Source organism: Sturnus vulgaris, chromosome W (genome assembly GCF_052056855.1).
Source record: "Sturnus vulgaris isolate bStuVul1 chromosome W, bStuVul1.hap1, whole genome shotgun sequence".
Taxonomy (NCBI): Eukaryota; Metazoa; Chordata; class Aves; order Passeriformes; family Sturnidae; genus Sturnus; species Sturnus vulgaris.
The window spans coordinates 10,515,051-10,535,033 of record NC_142282.1 but is presented as its reverse complement, the minus strand read 5'-3'; positions in this window follow the sequence as shown (position 1 = coordinate 10,535,033).

The following is a 19,983-nucleotide window of genomic DNA, read 5'->3' as shown; positions in this document are numbered from 1 at the left end:
CCATCCCATCCTAGGGATCCCATACCAGGTATCCCATCCCATCCCAGGGATCCCATTCCGTACCATCCCAGGGATCCCATTCCATCCCATCCCATCCCATCCCATCGATCACATCCCATCCCAACCCATTGTAGCCAATCCCATCCCACCCCATCCCATCCAATCCCATCCCATCCCACCCCATCCCATCCCATCCCATCCCATCCCATCCCATCCCAGGGACACCATCCCAGGGATACCATACCATCCCAACCCATCCCATCCAATCCCATCCCATCCCAACCCATCCCATCCAATCCCATCCCATCCAATCCCAGGGATCCCATCCCATCCCATCCCATCTCACCCCATCCCATCCCAGGGATCACATCCCATCCCATGGATCCCATCCCATCCCATCCCATCCCATCCCATCCCATCTCACCCCATCCCATCCCAGGGATCACATCCCATCCCATGGATCCCATCCCATACCATCCCATCCCATCGCAGGGATCCCATCCCATCCCATCCCATCCCATCACATCCCATCCCAGCGATCTCATCTCAGGGATTCCATCCCATCCCAGTGATCCCATCCCATCCCACCCATTCCCATCCCAGGAATCCCATCCCATCACATCCCACGGATCCCATAACATCCCAGGGATCCCATCCCATCCCATCCCATTCCAGGGATCCCATCCCAGGGATTCCATCCCATCCCAGGGATCCCATCCCAACAAATCCCATCACAGGGATCCCATCCCATCCCATCACAGGGATCCCATCCCATCACAGGGATCCCATCCCATCCAATCCCATCCCATCCCATCCATTCCCATCCCAGGAATCCCATCCCATCCCAGGGATCCCATCCCATTCCAGGGATCCCATCCCATGCCATCACATCCCATCCCATTCCATCCCATCCCATCCCATCCCATCCCATCCCATCCCAGGGATCCAATCCCATCCCAGGGATAACATCCCAGGGATTCGATCCCAACCCAGGGATCCCATCCTATCCCAGGAATTCCATCCCAGGGATCCCATCCCATCCCATCCGATCCCATCCCAGGGATCCCATCCCATCCCATCGAATCCCATCCCAACCCATGCCATCCAATCCAATCCCATCCCATCCCATTCCATTCCATCCCATCCCATTCCATCCCATCCCATCCCATCCCATCCCATCCCATCCCATCCCATCCCAGGGATCCCATCCCAGGGTTCCCATCTCATCCCAGGGATCCAATCCCAGATATCCTATCCCATCCCAACCCATCCCAACCCATCCCATCCCAACCCATCCCATCCCATCCGATCCCATCCCAGGGATCCCATCCCATCCCAGGGATCCCTCCCATCCCATCCCATCCCATTCCATCCCATCCCATCCCAGGGATCCCATCCCAGCGATCCCATCCCATCCCAGGGATCCAATCCCATCCCAACTCATCCCAGGGATCCCATAACATCCCATCCCAGTGTTCCCAACCCATCCCAACCCATGCCATCCCATCCAATCCCATCCCATCCCAGGGATCGCATCCCATCTCAGGGATCACATTCCAGGGATCCCATCCCAGGGATCCCATCCCATCCCAGGGATCCCATCCCATCCCATCCCATCCCATCCCAGGGATCCCATACCAGGGATCCCATCCCATCCCCTGGTCCCCATCCCAGGGATTCCATCCCATCCCAACCCATCCCATCCCATGGATACCATCCGATCCCAGAGATCCCATCCCAGGGATCCCATCCCATCCCAGGGATCCCATCCCATCCTACCCCATCCCATCCCATCCTATCCCATCGCATCCCATCCCATCCTATCCCATCGCATCCCATCCCATCCTAGGGATCCCATACCAGGTATCCCATCCCATCCCAGGGATCCCATTCCGTACCATCCCAGGGATCCCATTCCATCCCATCCCATCCCATCGATCCCATCCCATCCCAACCCAGTGTAGCCAATCCCATCCCATCCCACCCCATCCCATCCAATCCCATCCCATCCCACCCCATCCCATCCCATCCCATCCCATCCCATCCCATCCCATCCCATCCCATCCCATCCCAGGGACACCATCCCATGGATACCATACCATCCCAACCCATCCCATCCAATCCCATCCCATCCCATCCCAACCCATCCCATCCCATCCCATCCCATCCCATCCAATCCCAGGGATCCCATCCCATCCCATCTCACCCCATCCCATCGCAGGGATCCCATCCCATCCCATCCCATCACATCCCATCCCAGCGATCTCGTCCCAGGGATTCCATCGCATCCCAGTGATCCCATCCCATCCCACCCATTCCCATCCCAGGAATCCCATCCCATCACATCCCACGGATCCCATAACATCCCAGGGATCCCATCCCATCCCATCCCATCCCAGGGATCCCATCCCAGGGATTCCATCCCATCCCAGTGATCCCATCCCATACGAGGGATCACATTCCTGGGATCCCATCCCAGGGATCCCATCCCATCCCAGGGATCCCATCCCATCCCAACATATCCCATCCCAGCATATCCCATCCCATCCTCTCCCATCCCAGGGATCCTATCCCATCCCAAGTAACCCATCCCATGGATCCCATCCCAGGGAGGCCATCCCATCCCAGGGATCCCAACCCATCCCAGGGATCCCATCCCATCCCAGGGATCCCTTCCCATCCCATCCCATCCCATCCCATCCCATCCCATCCCATCCCATTCCAGGGATCCCATCCCATACCAGTGAACACATCCCATCCCAGGGATCCCATCCCATCCCAGGGATCCCATCCCATCCCACGGATCCCATCCCATCCCATGCCAGGCATCCCATCCCATCCCCTCCGCTCCCATCCCATCGATCCCATCCATTCCCAACCCATTCTAGCCCATCCCATCCCATCCGATCCCATCCCATGCAATCACATCCGATCCCATCCCATGTATCCCATCCCAGGGATACCATCCGATCCCATCCCAGCGCCGGGATCCCATCCCATCCCATCCCATCCCATCCCAGCGATCTCATCCCAGGTATTCCATCCCATCCCAGGGATCCCATCCCAACAAATCCCATCCCAGGGATCCCATCCCATCCCATCACAGGGATCCCATCCCAAACCAGTGATCCCATCCCATCCAATCCCATCCCATCCCATGCATTCCCATCCCAGGAATGCCATCCCATCCCATTCCAGGGATCCCATCCCATTCCAGGGACCCCATCCCAGCCCAGGGATCCCATCCCAGGGATCGCATCCCATCTCAGGGATCCCATTCCATCCCATCAACGGATACCATCCCATCCCATCCCATCCGATCCCCTCCCATCCCATCCCTGGGATCCCATCCCAGGGATCCCATTCTTGGGATCCCATCCCATCTGAGGGATCCCATCCCATCCCATCCCGTCCCGCACCATCCCACCCCATCACATTCCATCCCATCCCAGGGATCCAATCCAATCCCAACCCATCCCATCCCATGGATCCCATCCCATCCCAGTGATCCCATCCCATCCCATCCCATCCCATCCCATCCCATCCCATCCCAGGGATACCATCACAGGGATCCCATCCCAGGGATCCCATCCCATTCCATTCCATCCCCGGCATCCCATCCCAGGGATTCCATCCCATCCCACGGATCCCATCCCATACGAGGGATCACATTCCAGGGATCCCATCGCTAGGATCCCATCTCATCCCATCCCAGGGATCCAATCCCATCACATCTCATCCCAGGGATCCCATAAGATCCCATCCAAGGGTTCCCAACCCATCCCAACCCATCCCATCCCATGGATCCCATACCAGGGATCCCATCCCAGGGATCCCATCCCATCGCATCCCATCCCATCCCAGGGATCCCATCCCAGGGATCCCATCCCATCCCATTCCATCCCATCCCAGGGATCCCATCCCATCGCATCCCATCCCATCCCAGGGATCCCATCCCATCCTATCCCATCCTTTCCCATCCCATCCCATCCCAGGGATCCCATCCCAACCCAGGGATAACATCCCAGGGATCCCATCCCATCCCAGGGATCCCATCCCATTCCATCCCATCCCATCCCATCTCATCCCAGGGATCACATCCCACCCAGGGATCCCATGTCAGAGATCCCATCCCATCTCACGGATGCCATCCCAGGTATTCGATCCCAAAGCAGGAATCCCATAGTATCCCAGGGATCTCATTCCAGGGATACCATCCCATCCCATCCCATTCCAGGGACCCCATCCCATCCCAGTGAACGCATCCCATCCCAGGGATCCCATCCCATCCCAGGGATCCCTTCCCATCCCATCCCATCCCATCCCATCCCATCCCATCCCATCCCATTCCAGGGATCCCATCCCATACCAGTGAACACATCCCATCCCAGGGATCCCATCCCATCCCAGGGATCCCATCCCATCCCACGGATCCCATCCCATCCCATGCCAGGCATCCCATCCCATCCCCTCCGCTCCCATCCCATCGATCCCATCCATTCCCAACCCATTCTAGCCCATCCCATCCCATCCGATCCCATCCCATGCAATCACATCCGATCCCATCCCATGTATCCCATCCCAGGGATACCATCCGATCCCATCCCAGCGCCGGGATCCCATCCCATCCCATCCCATCCCATCCCAGCGATCTCATCCCAGGTATTCCATCCCATCCCAGGGATCCCATCCCAACAAATCCCATCCCAGGGATCCCATCCCATCCCATCACAGGGATCCCATCCCAAACCAGTGATCCCATCCCATCCAATCCCATCCCATCCCATGCATTCCCATCCCAGGAATGCCATCCCATCCCATTCCAGGGATCCCATCCCATTCCAGGGACCCCATCCCAGCCCAGGGATCCCATCCCAGGGATCGCATCCCATCTCAGGGATCCCATTCCATCCCATCAACGGATACCATCCCATCCCATCCCATCCCATCCCATCCGATCCCCTCCCATCCCATCCCTGGGATCCCATCCCAGGGATCCCATTCTTGGGATCCCATCCCATCTGAGGGATCCCATCCCATCCCATCCCGTCCCGCACCATCCCATCCCATCCCATCCCATCCCATCCCAGAGATCCCATCCCATCCCAACCCATCCCATCCAATCCCATCCCATCCCAACCCATCCCGTCCCATCCCATCCCATCCCATTCCATCCCATCCCATCCCAGGGATCCCATCCCGGGGATCCCATCCCATCCCCGAGATCCCATCCCAGGGATTCCATCCCATCCCAGGGATCCCATCCCATACGAGGGATCACAATCCAGGGATCCCATCCCTGGGATCCCATCTCATCCCATCCCAGGGATCCAATCCCATCCCATCCCATCCCAGGGATCCCATTCCGTACCATCCCAGGGATCCCATTTCATCCCATCCCATCCCATCGATCTCATCCCATCCCATCCTATCCCATCCCTTCCCATCCCATCCCATCCCATCCCATCCCATCCCATCCCATCCCATCCCATCCCATCCCAGGGATCCCATCCCAACCCAGGGATAACATCCCAGGGATCCCATCCCATCCCATCCCAACCCATCCCATCCCATCCCATCCCATCCCATCCCATCCCATCCCAGTTATCCCATCCCAGGGAGCCCATCCCATCCCATCCCAGGGATCCCATCCCAGGGGTCCCATCCCATCCCATCCCATTCCAGGGATCCCATCCCATTCCAGGGACCCCATCCCAGCCCAGGGATCCCATCCCAGGGATCGCATCCCATCTCAGGGATCCCATTCCATCCCATCAACGGATACCATCCCATCCCATCCCATCCCATCCCATCCGATCCCCTCCCATCCCATCCCTGGGATCCCATCCCAGGGATCCCATTCTTGGGATCCCATCCCATCTGAGGGATCCCATCCCATCCCATCCCGTCCCGCACCATCCCATCCCATCCCATCCCATCCCAGAGATCCCATCCCATCCCAACCCATCCCATCCAATCCCATCCCATCCCAACCCATCCCGTCCCATCCCATCCCATCCCATTCCATCCGATCCCATCCCAGGGATCCCATCCCGGGGATCCCATCCCATCCCCGAGATCCCATCCCAGGGATTCCATCCCATCCCAGGGATCCCATCCCATACGAGGGATCACAATCCAGGGATCCCATCCCTGGGATCCCATCTCATCCCATCCCAGGGATCCAATCCCATCCCATCCCATCCCAGGGATCCCATTCCGTACCATCCCAGGGATCCCATTTCATCCCATCCCATCCCATCGATCTCATCCCATCCCATCCTATCCCATCCCTTCCCATCCCATCCCATCCCATCCCATCCCATCCCATCCCATCCCATCCCATCCCATCCCATCCCATCCCAGGGATCCCATCCCAACCCAGGGATAACATCCCAGGGATCCCATCCCATCCCATCCCAACCCATCCCATCCCATCCCATCCCATCCCATCCCATCCCATCCCATCCCATCCCATCCCATCCCATCCCAGTTATCCCATCCCAGGGAGCCCATCCCATCCCATCCCAGGGATCCCATCCCAGGGGTCCCATCCCATCCCATCCCATCCCAGGGATCCCATCCCAGGGGTCCCATCCCATCCCATCCCATCCCAGGGATCCCATCCCATCCCATCCCATCCCAGGGAGCCCTTCCCATCCCATCCCAGGGATCCCATCCCAGGGATCCCATCCCATCCCATACCATCCCATCCCAGGGATCCCATCCCATGGAACCCATCCCAACCCAGGGATCCCATCCCATTCCAACCCATCCCATCCCATCCCAGGGATCCCATTCCAGAGATTCCATCCCATCCCAGGGATGCCACCCCAGGGATTCGATCCCAACCCAGGGATCCCTTCCTATCCCAGGGATCGCATCCCAGGGATTCCATCCCATCCCAGGGATCCCATCCCATACGAGGGATCACATTCCAGGGATCCCATCCCAGGGATCCCATCCCATCCCATCCCATCCCAACCCATCCCAGGGATCCCATCCCATGGAACCCATCCCAACCCAGGGATCCCATCCCATTCCAACCCATCCCATCCCATCCCATCCCAGGGATCCCATCCCAGAGATTCCATCCCATCCCAGGGATGCCATCCCATGGATTCGATCCCAACCCAGGGATCCCATCCTATCCCAGGGATCCCTTCCCAGGGATTCCATCCCATCCCAGGGATCCCATCCCATCCCAGGGATCACATTCCAGGGATCCCATCCCAGGGATCCCATCCCATCCCAGGGATCCCATCCCATCCCATCCCTGGGATCCCATACCAGGGACCCCATCCCATCCCCGGGTCCCCATCCCAGGGATTCCATCCCATCCCAACCCATCCCATCCCATGGATACCATCCGATCCCTGAGATCCCATCCCAGGGATCTCATCCCATCCCAGGGATCCCATCCCATCCCATCCCAGGGATCCCATACCAGAGATCCCATCCCATCCACGGGTCCCCATCCCAGGGATCCCATCCCATCCCAGGGATCACATCCCTTCCCATCCCAGGGATCCCATCCGATCCCATCCCATCCAATCCCATCCCATCCCATCCGATCCCATCCCATCCCATCCCATCCCATCCCATCCCATCCCATCCCATCCCATCCCATTGTAGCCCATCCCATCCGTTCCCACCCCATCCCATCCCATCCCGTCCCATCACATCCCATCCCAGATATCCCATCCCAGGGATCCCATCCCATCCCAGGGATCCCATCCCATCCCATCCCATCCCATCCCATCCCATCCCATCCCATCCCATCCCATCCCATCCCAGGGAACCCATCCCAGGGATCCCATCCCATCCCCGGGTCCCCATCCCAGGGATTCCATCCCATCCCAGGTATCCCATCCGAACCAATCCTAACCCAGGGATCCCATCCCATCCAATCCCAGGGATCCCATCCGATCCCATCCCATCCCATCCCATCCCATCTCACCCCATCCCATCCCAGGGATCACATCCCATCCCATCCCAGCCATCCCATCCAATCCCATCCAGGGATCCCATCCCATCCCATCCCATCCCATCCCATCCCAGGGATCCCATCCCATCCCATCCCATCCCATCCCATCCCATCCCAGCCATCCCATCCGATCCCATCCAGGGATCCCATCCCATCCCATCCCATCCCATCCCATCCCATCCCAGGGATCCCATCCCATCCCATCCCATCCCATCCCAGGGATCCCATCCCAGGGATACCATACCATCCCAACCCATCCCATCCAATCCCATCCCATCCCATCCCAACCCATCCCATCCCATCCCATCCCATCCCATCCCAGGGATCCCATCCCATCCCTTCCCATCCCATCCCAACCCATCCCATCCCATTCCATCCCCGGGATCCCATCCCAGGGATTCCATCCCATCCCAGGGATCCCATCCCATACGAGGGATCACATTCCAGGGATCCCATCGCTAGGATCCCATCTCATCCCATCCCAGGGATCCAATCCCATCACATCTCATCCCAGGGATCCCATAAGATCCCATCCCAGGGATCCCATCCCATCCCAGGGATCACATTCCAGGGATCCCATCCCAGGGATCCCATCCCATCCCAGGGATCCCATCCCATCCCATCCCTGGGATCCCATACCAGGGACCCCATCCCATCCCCGGGTCCCCATCCCAGGGATTCCATCCCATCCCAGGGATCCCATCCCATACGAGGGATCACATTCCAGGGATCCCATCGCTAGGATCCCATCTCATCCCATCCCAGGGATCCAATCCCATCACATCTCATCCCAGGGATCCCATAAGATCCCATCCCAAACCAGTGATCCCATCCCATCCAATCCCATCCCATCCCATGCATTCCCATCCCGGGAATGCCATCCCATCCCATTCCAGGGATCCCATCCCATTCCAGGGACCCCATCCCAGCCCAGGGATCCCATCCCAGGGATCGCATCCCATCTCAGGGATCCCATTCCATCCCATCAAAGGATACCATCCCATCCCATCCCATCCCATCCCATCCCATCCCATCCCATCCAATCCCCTCCCATCCCATCCCTGGGATCCCATCCCAGGGATCCCATTCTTGGGATCCCATCCCATCTGAGGGATCCCATCCCATCCCATCCCGTCCCGCACCATCCCATCCCATCCCATCCCATCCCATCCCAGAGATCCCATCCCATCCCAACCCATCCCATCCAATCCCATCCCATCCCAACCCATCCCGTCCCATCCCATCCCATTCCATCCCATCCCATCCCAGGGATCCCATCCCGGGGATCCCATCCCATCCCCGAGATCCCATCCCAGGGATTCCATCCCATCCCAGGGATCCCATCCCATACGAGGGATCACAATCCAGGGATCCCATCCCTGGGATCCCATCTCATCCCATCCCAGGGATCCAATCCCATCCCATCCCATCCCAGGGATCCCATTCCGTACCATCCCAGGGATCCCATTTCATCCCATCCCATCCCATCGATCTCATCCCATCCCATCCTATCCCATCCCTTCCCATCCCATCCCATCCCATCCCATCCCATCCCATCCCATCCCATCCCATCCCATCCCAGGGATCCCATCCCAACCCAGGGATAACATCCCAGGGATCCCATCCCATCCCATCCCAACCCATCCCATCCCATCCCATCCCATCCCATCCCATCCCATCCCATCCCATCCCATCCCAGTTATCCCATCCCAGGGAGCCCATCCCATCCCATCCCAGGGATCCCATCCCAGGGGTCCCATCCCATCCCATCCCATCCCAGGGATCCCATCCCATCCCATCCCATCCCAGGGAGCCCTTCCCATCCCATCCCAGGGATCCCATCCCAGGGATCCCATCCCATCCCATACCATCCCATGCCAGGGATCCCATCCCATGGAACCCATCCCAACCCAGGGATCCCATCCCATTCCAACCCATCCCATCCCATCCCAGGGATCCCATTCCAGAGATTCCATCCCATCCCAGGGATGCCACCCCAGGGATTCGATCCCAACCCAGGGATCCCTTCCTATCCCAGGGATCGCATCCCAGGGATTCCATCCCATCCCAGGGATCCCATCCCATACGAGGGATCACATTCCAGGGATCCCATCCCAGGGATCCCATCCCATCCCATCCCATCCCATCCCATCCCAACCCATCCCAGGGATCCCATCCCATGGAACCCATCCCAACCCAGGGATCCCATCCCATTCCAACCCATCCCATCCCATCCCATCCCAGGGATCCCATCCCAGAGATTCCATCCCATCCCAGGGATGCCATCCCATGGATTCGATCCCAACCCAGGGATCCCATCCTATCCCAGGGATCCCTTCCCAGGGATTCCATCCCATCCCAGGGATCCCATCCCATCCCAGGGATCACATTCCAGGGATCCCATCCCAGGGATCCCATCCCATCCCAGGGATCCCATCCCATCCCATCCCTGGGATCCCATACCAGGGACCCCATCCCATCCCCGGGTCCCCATCCCAGGGATTCCATCCCATCCCAACCCATCCCATCCCATGGATACCATCCGATCCCTGAGATCCCATCCCAGGGATCTCATCCCATCCCAGGGATCCCATCCCATCCTACCCCATCCCATCCCATCCTATCCCATCGCATCCCATCGCATCCCATCCCATCCTAGGGATCCCATACCAGGTATCCCATCCCATCCCAGGGATCCCATTCCGTACCATCCCAGGGATCCCATTCCATCCCATCCCATCCCATCCCATCGATCACATCCCATCCCAACCCATTGTAGCCAATCCCATCCCACCCCATCCCATCCAATCCCATCCCATCCCACCCCATCCCATCCCATCCCATCCCATCCCATCCCATCCCAGGGACACCATCCCAGGGATACCATACCATCCCAACCCATCCCATCCAATCCCATCCCATCCCAACCCATCCCATCCAATCCCATCCCATCCAATCCCAGGGATCCCATCCCATCCCATCCCATCTCACCCCATCCCATCCCAGGGATCACATCCCATCCCATGGATCCCATCCCATCCCATCCCATCCCATCCCATCCCATCTCACCCCATCCCATCCCAGGGATCACATCCCATCCCATGGATCCCATCCCATACCATCCCATCCCATCGCAGGGATCCCATCCCATCCCATCCCATCCCATCACATCCCATCCCAGCGATCTCATCTCAGGGATTCCATCCCATCCCAGTGATCCCATCCCATCCCACCCATTCCCATCCCAGGAATCCCATCCCATCACATCCCACGGATCCCATAACATCCCAGGGATCCCATCCCATCCCATCCCATTCCAGGGATCCCATCCCAGGGATTCCATCCCATCCCAGGGATCCCATCCCAACAAATCCCATCACAGGGATCCCATCCCATCCCATCACAGGGATCCCATCCCATCACAGGGATCCCATCCCATCCAATCCCATCCCATCCCATCCATTCCCATCCCAGGAATCCCATCCCATCCCAGGGATCCCATCCCATTCCAGGGATCCCATCCCATGCCATCACATCCCATCCCATTCCATCCCATCCCATCCCATCCCATCCCATCCCATCCCAGGGATCCAATCCCATCCCAGGGATAACATCCCAGGGATTCGATCCCAACCCAGGGATCCCATCCTATCCCAGGAATTCCATCCCAGGGATCCCATCCCATCCCATCCGATCCCATCCCAGGGATCCCATCCCATCCCATCGAATCCCATCCCAACCCATGCCATCCAATCCAATCCCATCCCATCCCATTCCATTCCATCCCATCCCATTCCATCCCATCCCATCCCATCCCATCCCATCCCATCCCATCCCATCCCAGGGATCCCATCCCAGGGTTCCCATCTCATCCCAGGGATCCAATCCCAGATATCCTATCCCATCCCAACCCATCCCAACCCATCCCATCCCAACCCATCCCATCCCATCCGATCCCATCCCAGGGATCCCATCCCATCCCAGGGATCCCTCCCATCCCATCCCATCCCATTCCATCCCATCCCATCCCAGGGATCCCATCCCAGCGATCCCATCCCATCCCAGGGATCCAATCCCATCCCAACTCATCCCAGGGATCCCATAACATCCCATCCCAGTGTTCCCAACCCATCCCAACCCATGCCATCCCATCCAATCCCATCCCATCCCAGGGATCGCATCCCATCTCAGGGATCACATTCCAGGGATCCCATCCCAGGGATCCCATCCCATCCCAGGGATCCCATCCCATCCCATCCCATCCCATCCCAGGGATCCCATACCAGGGATCCCATCCCATCCCCTGGTCCCCATCCCAGGGATTCCATCCCATCCCAACCCATCCCATCCCATGGATACCATCCGATCCCAGAGATCCCATCCCAGGGATCCCATCCCATCCCAGGGATCCCATCCCATCCTACCCCATCCCATCCCATCCTATCCCATCGCATCCCATCCCATCCTATCCCATCGCATCCCATCCCATCCTAGGGATCCCATACCAGGTATCCCATCCCATCCCAGGGATCCCATTCCGTACCATCCCAGGGATCCCATTCCATCCCATCCCATCCCATCGATCCCATCCCATCCCAACCCAGTGTAGCCAATCCCATCCCATCCCACCCCATCCCATCCAATCCCATCCCATCCCACCCCATCCCATCCCATCCCATCCCATCCCATCCCATCCCATCCCATCCCATCCCATCCCAGGGACACCATCCCATGGATACCATACCATCCCAACCCATCCCATCCAATCCCATCCCATCCCATCCCAACCCATCCCATCCCATCCCATCCCATCCCATCCAATCCCAGGGATCCCATCCCATCCCATCTCACCCCATCCCATCGCAGGGATCCCATCCCATCCCATCCCATCACATCCCATCCCAGCGATCTCGTCCCAGGGATTCCATCGCATCCCAGTGATCCCATCCCATCCCACCCATTCCCATCCCAGGAATCCCATCCCATCACATCCCACGGATCCCATAACATCCCAGGGATCCCATCCCATCCCATCCCATCCCAGGGATCCCATCCCAGGGATTCCATCCCATCCCAGTGATCCCATCCCATACGAGGGATCACATTCCTGGGATCCCATCCCAGGGATCCCATCCCATCCCAGGGATCCCATCCCATCCCAACATATCCCATCCCAGCATATCCCATCCCATCCTCTCCCATCCCAGGGATCCTATCCCATCCCAAGTAACCCATCCCATGGATCCCATCCCAGGGAGGCCATCCCATCCCAGGGATCCCAACCCATCCCAGGGATCCCATCCCATCCCAGGGATCCCATCCCATCCCAGCTATCCCATCCCAGGGATTCCATCCCATCCCAGGGATCCCATTTCATCTGTTCCCATCCCAGGGATCCCATCCCATCCCATCCCATCCCAGGGATTCCATCCCATCCCAGTGATCCCATCCGATCCCACCCATTCCCATCCCAGGAATCGCATCCCATCACATCCCACGGATCCCATAACATCCCAGGGATCCCATCCCATCCCATCCCATCCCAGGGATCCCATCCCAGGGATTCCATCCCATCCCAGTGATCCCATCCCATACGAGGGATCACATTCCAGGGATCCCATCCCAGGGATCCCATCCCATCCCAATGATCCCATCCCATCCCAACATATCCCATCCCATCCTCTCCCATCCCAGGGATCCTATCCCATCTCAAGTAACCCATCCCATGGATCCCATCCCAGGGAGGCCATCCCATCCCAGGGATCCCAACCCATCCCAGTGATCCCATCCCATCCCCTCCCATCCCAGGGATTCCATCCCATCCCAGGGATCCCATTTCATCTCTTCCCATCCCAGGGATCCCATCCCATCCCATCCCATCCCAACCCATCCCAGGGATCCCATCCCATCCCAACCCATCCCATCCCACCCCATCACATTCCATCCTATCCCAGGGATCCAATCCCATCCCAACCCATCCCATCCCATGGATCCCATCCCATCCCAGGGATCCCATCGCATGGAACCCATCCCAACCCAGGGATCCCATCCCATTCCAACCCATCCCATCCCATCCCATCCAAGGGATCCCATCCCAGAGATTCCATCCCATCCCAGGGATGCCATCCCCGGGATTCGATCCCAACCCTGGGATCCCATCCTATCCCAGGGATCCCATCCCAGGGATTCCATCCCATCCCAGGGATCCCATCCCATCCCATACCATCCCAGGGATCGCATCCCATCCCAACCAATCCCATCCCACCCGATCCCATCCCATTCCATCCCATCCCATCCCATCCCATCCCATCCCAGGGATCCCATCCCATCCCATCCCATCCCATCCCATCCCAGGGATCCCATCGCATGGAACCCATCCCAACCCAGGGATCCCATCCCATTCCAACCCATCCCATCCCATCCCAGGGATCCCATCCCAGAGATTCCATCCCATCCCAGGGATGCCATCCCAGGGATTCGATCCCATCCCAGGGATCCCATCCCATCCCAGGGATCCCATCCCATCCCATCCCAGGGATCCCATCCCAGGGATCCCATCCCATCCCCTGGTCCCCATCCCAGGGATTCCATCCCATCCCAACGCATCCCATCCCATGGATACCATCCGATCCCAGAGATCCCATCCCAGGGATCCCATCCCATCCCAGGGATCCCATCCCATCCTACCCCATCCCATCCCATCCTATCCCATCGCATCCCATCCTATCCCATCGCATCCCATCCCATCCCATCCTAGGGATCCCATACCAGGTATCCCATCCCATCCCAGGGATCCCATTCCGTACCATCCCATCGATCCCATCCCATCCCAACCCAGTGTAGCCAATCCCATCCCATCCCACCCCATCCCATCCAATCCCATCCCATCCCACCCCATCCCATGCCATCCCATCCCATCCCATCCCATCCCAGGGACACCATCCCAGGGATACCATACCATCCCAACCAATCCCATCCAATCCCATCCCATCCCAACCCATCCCATCCCATCCCATCCCATCCAATCCCAGGGATCCCATGCCATCCCATCCCATCTCACCCCATCCCATCCCAGGGATCACATCCCATCCCACGGATCCCATCCCATCCCATCCCAGGCATCCCATCCGATCCCATCCCAGGGATCCCATCCCATACCATCCCATCCCATCACAGGGATCCCATCCCATCCCATCCCATCACATCCAATCCCTGCGATCTCGTCCCAGGGATTCCATCCCATCCCAGTGATCCCATCCCATCCCACCCATTCCCATCCCAGGAATCCCATCCCATCACATCCCACGGATCCCATAACATCCCAGGGATCCCATCCCATCCCATCCCAGGGATTCCATCCCAGGGATTCCATCCCATCCCAGTGATCCCATCCCATACGAGGGATCACATTCCAGGGATCCCATCCCAGGAATCCCATCCCAGGGATCCCATCCCATCCCAACATATCCCATCCCATCCTCTCCCATCCCAGGGATCCTATCCCATCCCAAGTAACCCATCCCATGGATCCCATCCCAGGGAGGCCATCCCATCCCAGGGATCCCATCCCATCCCAGCTATCCCATCCCAGGGATTCCATCCCATCCCAGGGATCCCATTTCATCTGTTCCCATCCCAGGGATCCCATCCCATCCCATCCCATCCCAGGGATCCCATCCCATCCCAACCCATCCCATCCCACCCCATCACATTCCATCCCATCCCAGGGATCCAATCCCATCCCAACCCATCCCATCCCATGGATCCCATCCCATCCCAGTGATCCCATCCCATCCCATCCCATCCCATCCCAGGGATACCATCACAGGGATCCCATCCCAGGGATCCCATCCCATTCCATTCCAACCCCGGCATCCCATCCGAGGGATTCCATCCCATCCCACGGATCCCATCCCATACGAGGGATCACATTCCAGGGATCCCATCCCTAGCATCACATCTCATCCCATCCCAGGGATCCAATCCCATCCCATCTCATCCCCGGGATCCCATAAGATCCCATCCAACGGTTCCCAACCCATCCCAACCCATCCCATCCCAGGGATCCCATCCCATCCCAGGGATAACACCCCAGGGATCCCATCCCAGGGATCCCATCCCAGGGATCCCATCCCATTCCATCTCATCCCATCTCATCCCAGGGATCACATCCCATCCCAGGGATCCCATGTTAGAGATCTCATCCCATCTCACGGATGCCATCCCAGGGATTCGATCCCAACGCAGGAATCCCATACTATCCCAGGGATCCCATCCCATCCCAGGAATCCCATCCCATCCCATTCCAGGGATCCCATCCCATCCCAGTGAACACATCCCATCCCAGGGATCCCATCCCATCCCAGTGATCCCATCCCATCCCATCCCATCCCAGGGATCCCATCCCAGGGATCCCATCCCATCCCATCGCATCCCATCCCATCCCAGGGATCCCATCCAATCCCATCCCATCCCACCCCAGGTATCCCATCCCAGGGATCCCATCCCATCCCATCCCATCCCATCCCATCCCATCCCATCCCATATCATCCCTGCTATCTCATGCCAGGTATTCCATCCCATCCCAGGGATCCCATCCCAACCAATCCCATTGCTGGGATACCATCTCATCCCATCACAGGGATCCCATAACATCCCAGGGATCCCATCCCATCCCAGGGATCCCATCCCAGGGATCCCATCTCATCCCAGGGATCCTATCCCAGAGATCCTATCCCATCCCATCCCATCCCAGGGATCCCATCCCATGGAACCCATCCCAACCCAGGCATCCCATCCCATCCCATCCCAGGCATCCCATCCCATCCCAGGGATCCCATCCCATTCCAACCCATCCCATCCCAGGGATCCCATCCCAGAGATTCCATCCCATCCCAGGGATGCCATCCCAGGGATTCGATCCCAACCCAGGGATCCCATCCTATCCCAGGGATTCCATCCCAGGGATCCCATCCCATCCCAACCGATCCCATCCCAGGGATCCCATCCCATCCCATCGAATCCCATCCCAACCCATGCCATCCCATCCAATCCCATCCCATCCCATTCCATTCCATCCCATCCCATTCCATCCCATCCCATCCCATCCCATCCCATCCCATCCCATCCCATCCCATCCCAGGGATCCCATCACAGGGTTCCCATCGCATCCCCGGGATCCAATCCCAGCGATCCTATCCCATCCCAACCCATCCCAACCTATCCCAGCCCATCCCATCGATCCCATCCCATCCCATCCCAGGGATCCCATACCAGGGATCACATCCCATCCAAGGGATCCCATCCCAGGGATCCCAACCCATCCCATCCCATCCCCTCCGCTCCCATCCCATTGATCCCATCCCATCCCAACCCATTCTAGCCCATCCCATCCCATCCAATCCCATCCCATGCAATCACATCCGATCCCATCCCATGTATCCCATCCCAGGGATACCACCCGATCCGATCCCAGCGCAGGGATCCCATCCCATCCCATCCCATCCCAGCGATCTCATCCCAGGTATTCCATCCCATCCCAGGGATCCCATCCCAACAAATCCCATCACAGGGATCCCATCCCATCCCATCACAGGGATCCCATCCCATCACAGGGATCCCATCCCATCCAATCCCATCCCATCCCATCCATTCCCATCCCAGGAATCCCATCCCATCCCATTCCAGGGATCCCATCCCATGCCATCACATCCCATCCTATCCCATCCCATCCCATCCCATCCCATCCCATCCCATCCCATTCCATCCCATCCCAGGGATCCAATCCCATCCCAGGGATAACATCCCAGGGATTCGATCCCAACCCAGGGATCCCATCCTATCCCAGGGATTCCATCCCAGGGATCCCATCCCATCCCACCCGATCCCATCCCAGGGATCCCATCCCATCCCATCGAATCCCATCCCAACCCATGCCATCCAATCCAATCCTATCCCATCCCATTCCATCCCATCCCATCCCATCCCATCCCATCCCATCCCATCCCATCCCATCCCATCCCATCCCATCCCATCCCAGGGATCCCATCACAGGGTTCCCATCTCATCCCAGGGATCCAATCCCAGCGATCCTATCCCATCCCAACCCATCCCAACCCATCCCAACCCATCCCATCCCATCCCATCCCATCGATCCCATCCCATCCCATCCCAGGGATCCCATCCCAGGGATCACATCCCATCCAAGGGATCCCATCCCAGGGATCCCAACCCATCGCATCCCATCCCATCCCCTCCGCTCCCATCCCATTGATCCCATCCCATCCCAACCCATTCTAGCCCATCCCATCCCATCCAATCCCATCCCATGCAATCACATCCGATCCCATCCCATGTATCCCATCCCAGGGATACCATCCGATCCCATCCCAGCGCAGGGATCCCATCCCATCCCATCCCATCCCAGCGATCTCATCCCAGGTATTCCATCCCATCCCAGGGATCCCATCCCAACAAATCCCATCCCACGGATCCCATCCCATCCCATCACAGGGATCCCATCCCATCCCAGGGATCCCATCTCATCCCAGGGATCCAATCCCCGAGATCCTATCCCATCCCATCCCAGGGATCCCATCCCATGGAACCCATCCCAACCCAGGGATCCCATCCCATCCCATCCCATCCCAGGGATCCCATCCCATCCCAGGGATCCCATCCCATTCCAACCCATCCCATCCCATCCCAGGGATCCCATCCTAGAGATTCCATCCCATCCCAGGGATGCCATCCCAGGGATTCGATCCCAACCCAGGGATCCCATCCTATCCCAGGGATTCCATCCCAGGGATCCCATCCCATCCCATCGAATCCCATCCCAACCCATGCCATCCCATCCAATCCCATCCCATCCCATCCATTCCCATCCCAGGAATCCCATCCCATCCCATTCCAGGGATCCCATCCCATTCCAGGGATCCCATCCCATGCCATCACATCCCATCCCATTCCATCCCATCCCATCCCATCCCATCCCATCCCATCCCATCCCATCCCATCCCAGGGATCCAATCCCATCCAAGGGATAACATCCCAGGGATTCGATCCCAACCCGGGGATCCCATCCTATCCCAGGGATTCCATCCCCGGGATCCCATCCCATCCCATCCGATCCCATCCCAGGGATCCCATCCCATCCCATCGAATCCCATCCCAACCCATGCCATCCAATCCAATCCCATCCCATCCCATTCCATTCCATCCCATCCCATTCCATCCCATCCCATCCCATCCCATCCCATCCCATCCCATCCCATCCCATCCCATCCCATCCCATCCCATCCCAGGGATCCCATCACAGGGTTCCCATCTCATCCCAGGGATCCAATCCCAGCGATCCTATTCCATCCCAACCCATCCCAACCCATCCCATCCCATCCCATCGATCCCATCCCATCCCATCCCAGGGATCCCATCCCAGGGATCACATCCCATCCAAGGGATCCCATCCCAGGGATCCCAACCCATCCCATCCCATCCCATCCCCTCCGCTCCCATCCCATTGATCCCATCCCATCCCAACCCATTCTAGCCCATCCCATCCCATCCAATCCCATCCCATGCAATCACATCCGATCCCATCCCATGTATCCCATCCCAGGGACACCATCCGATCCCATCCCAGCCCAGGGATCCCATCCCATCCCATCCCATCCCATCCCAGCGATCGCATCCCAGGTATTCCATCCCATCCCAGGGATCCCATCCCAACAAATCCCATCCCAGGGATCCCATTCCATCCCATCACAGGGATCCCATCCCATCACAGGGATCCCATCCCATCCAATCCCATCCCATCCAATCCCATCCCATCCCACCCATTCCCATCCCAGGAATCCCATCCCATCACATCCCACGGATCCCATAACATCCCAGGGATCCCATCCCATCCCATCCCAGGGATCCCATCCCAGGGATCCCATCTCATCCCAGGGATCCAATCCCAGAGATCCTATCCCATCCCATCCCATCCCATC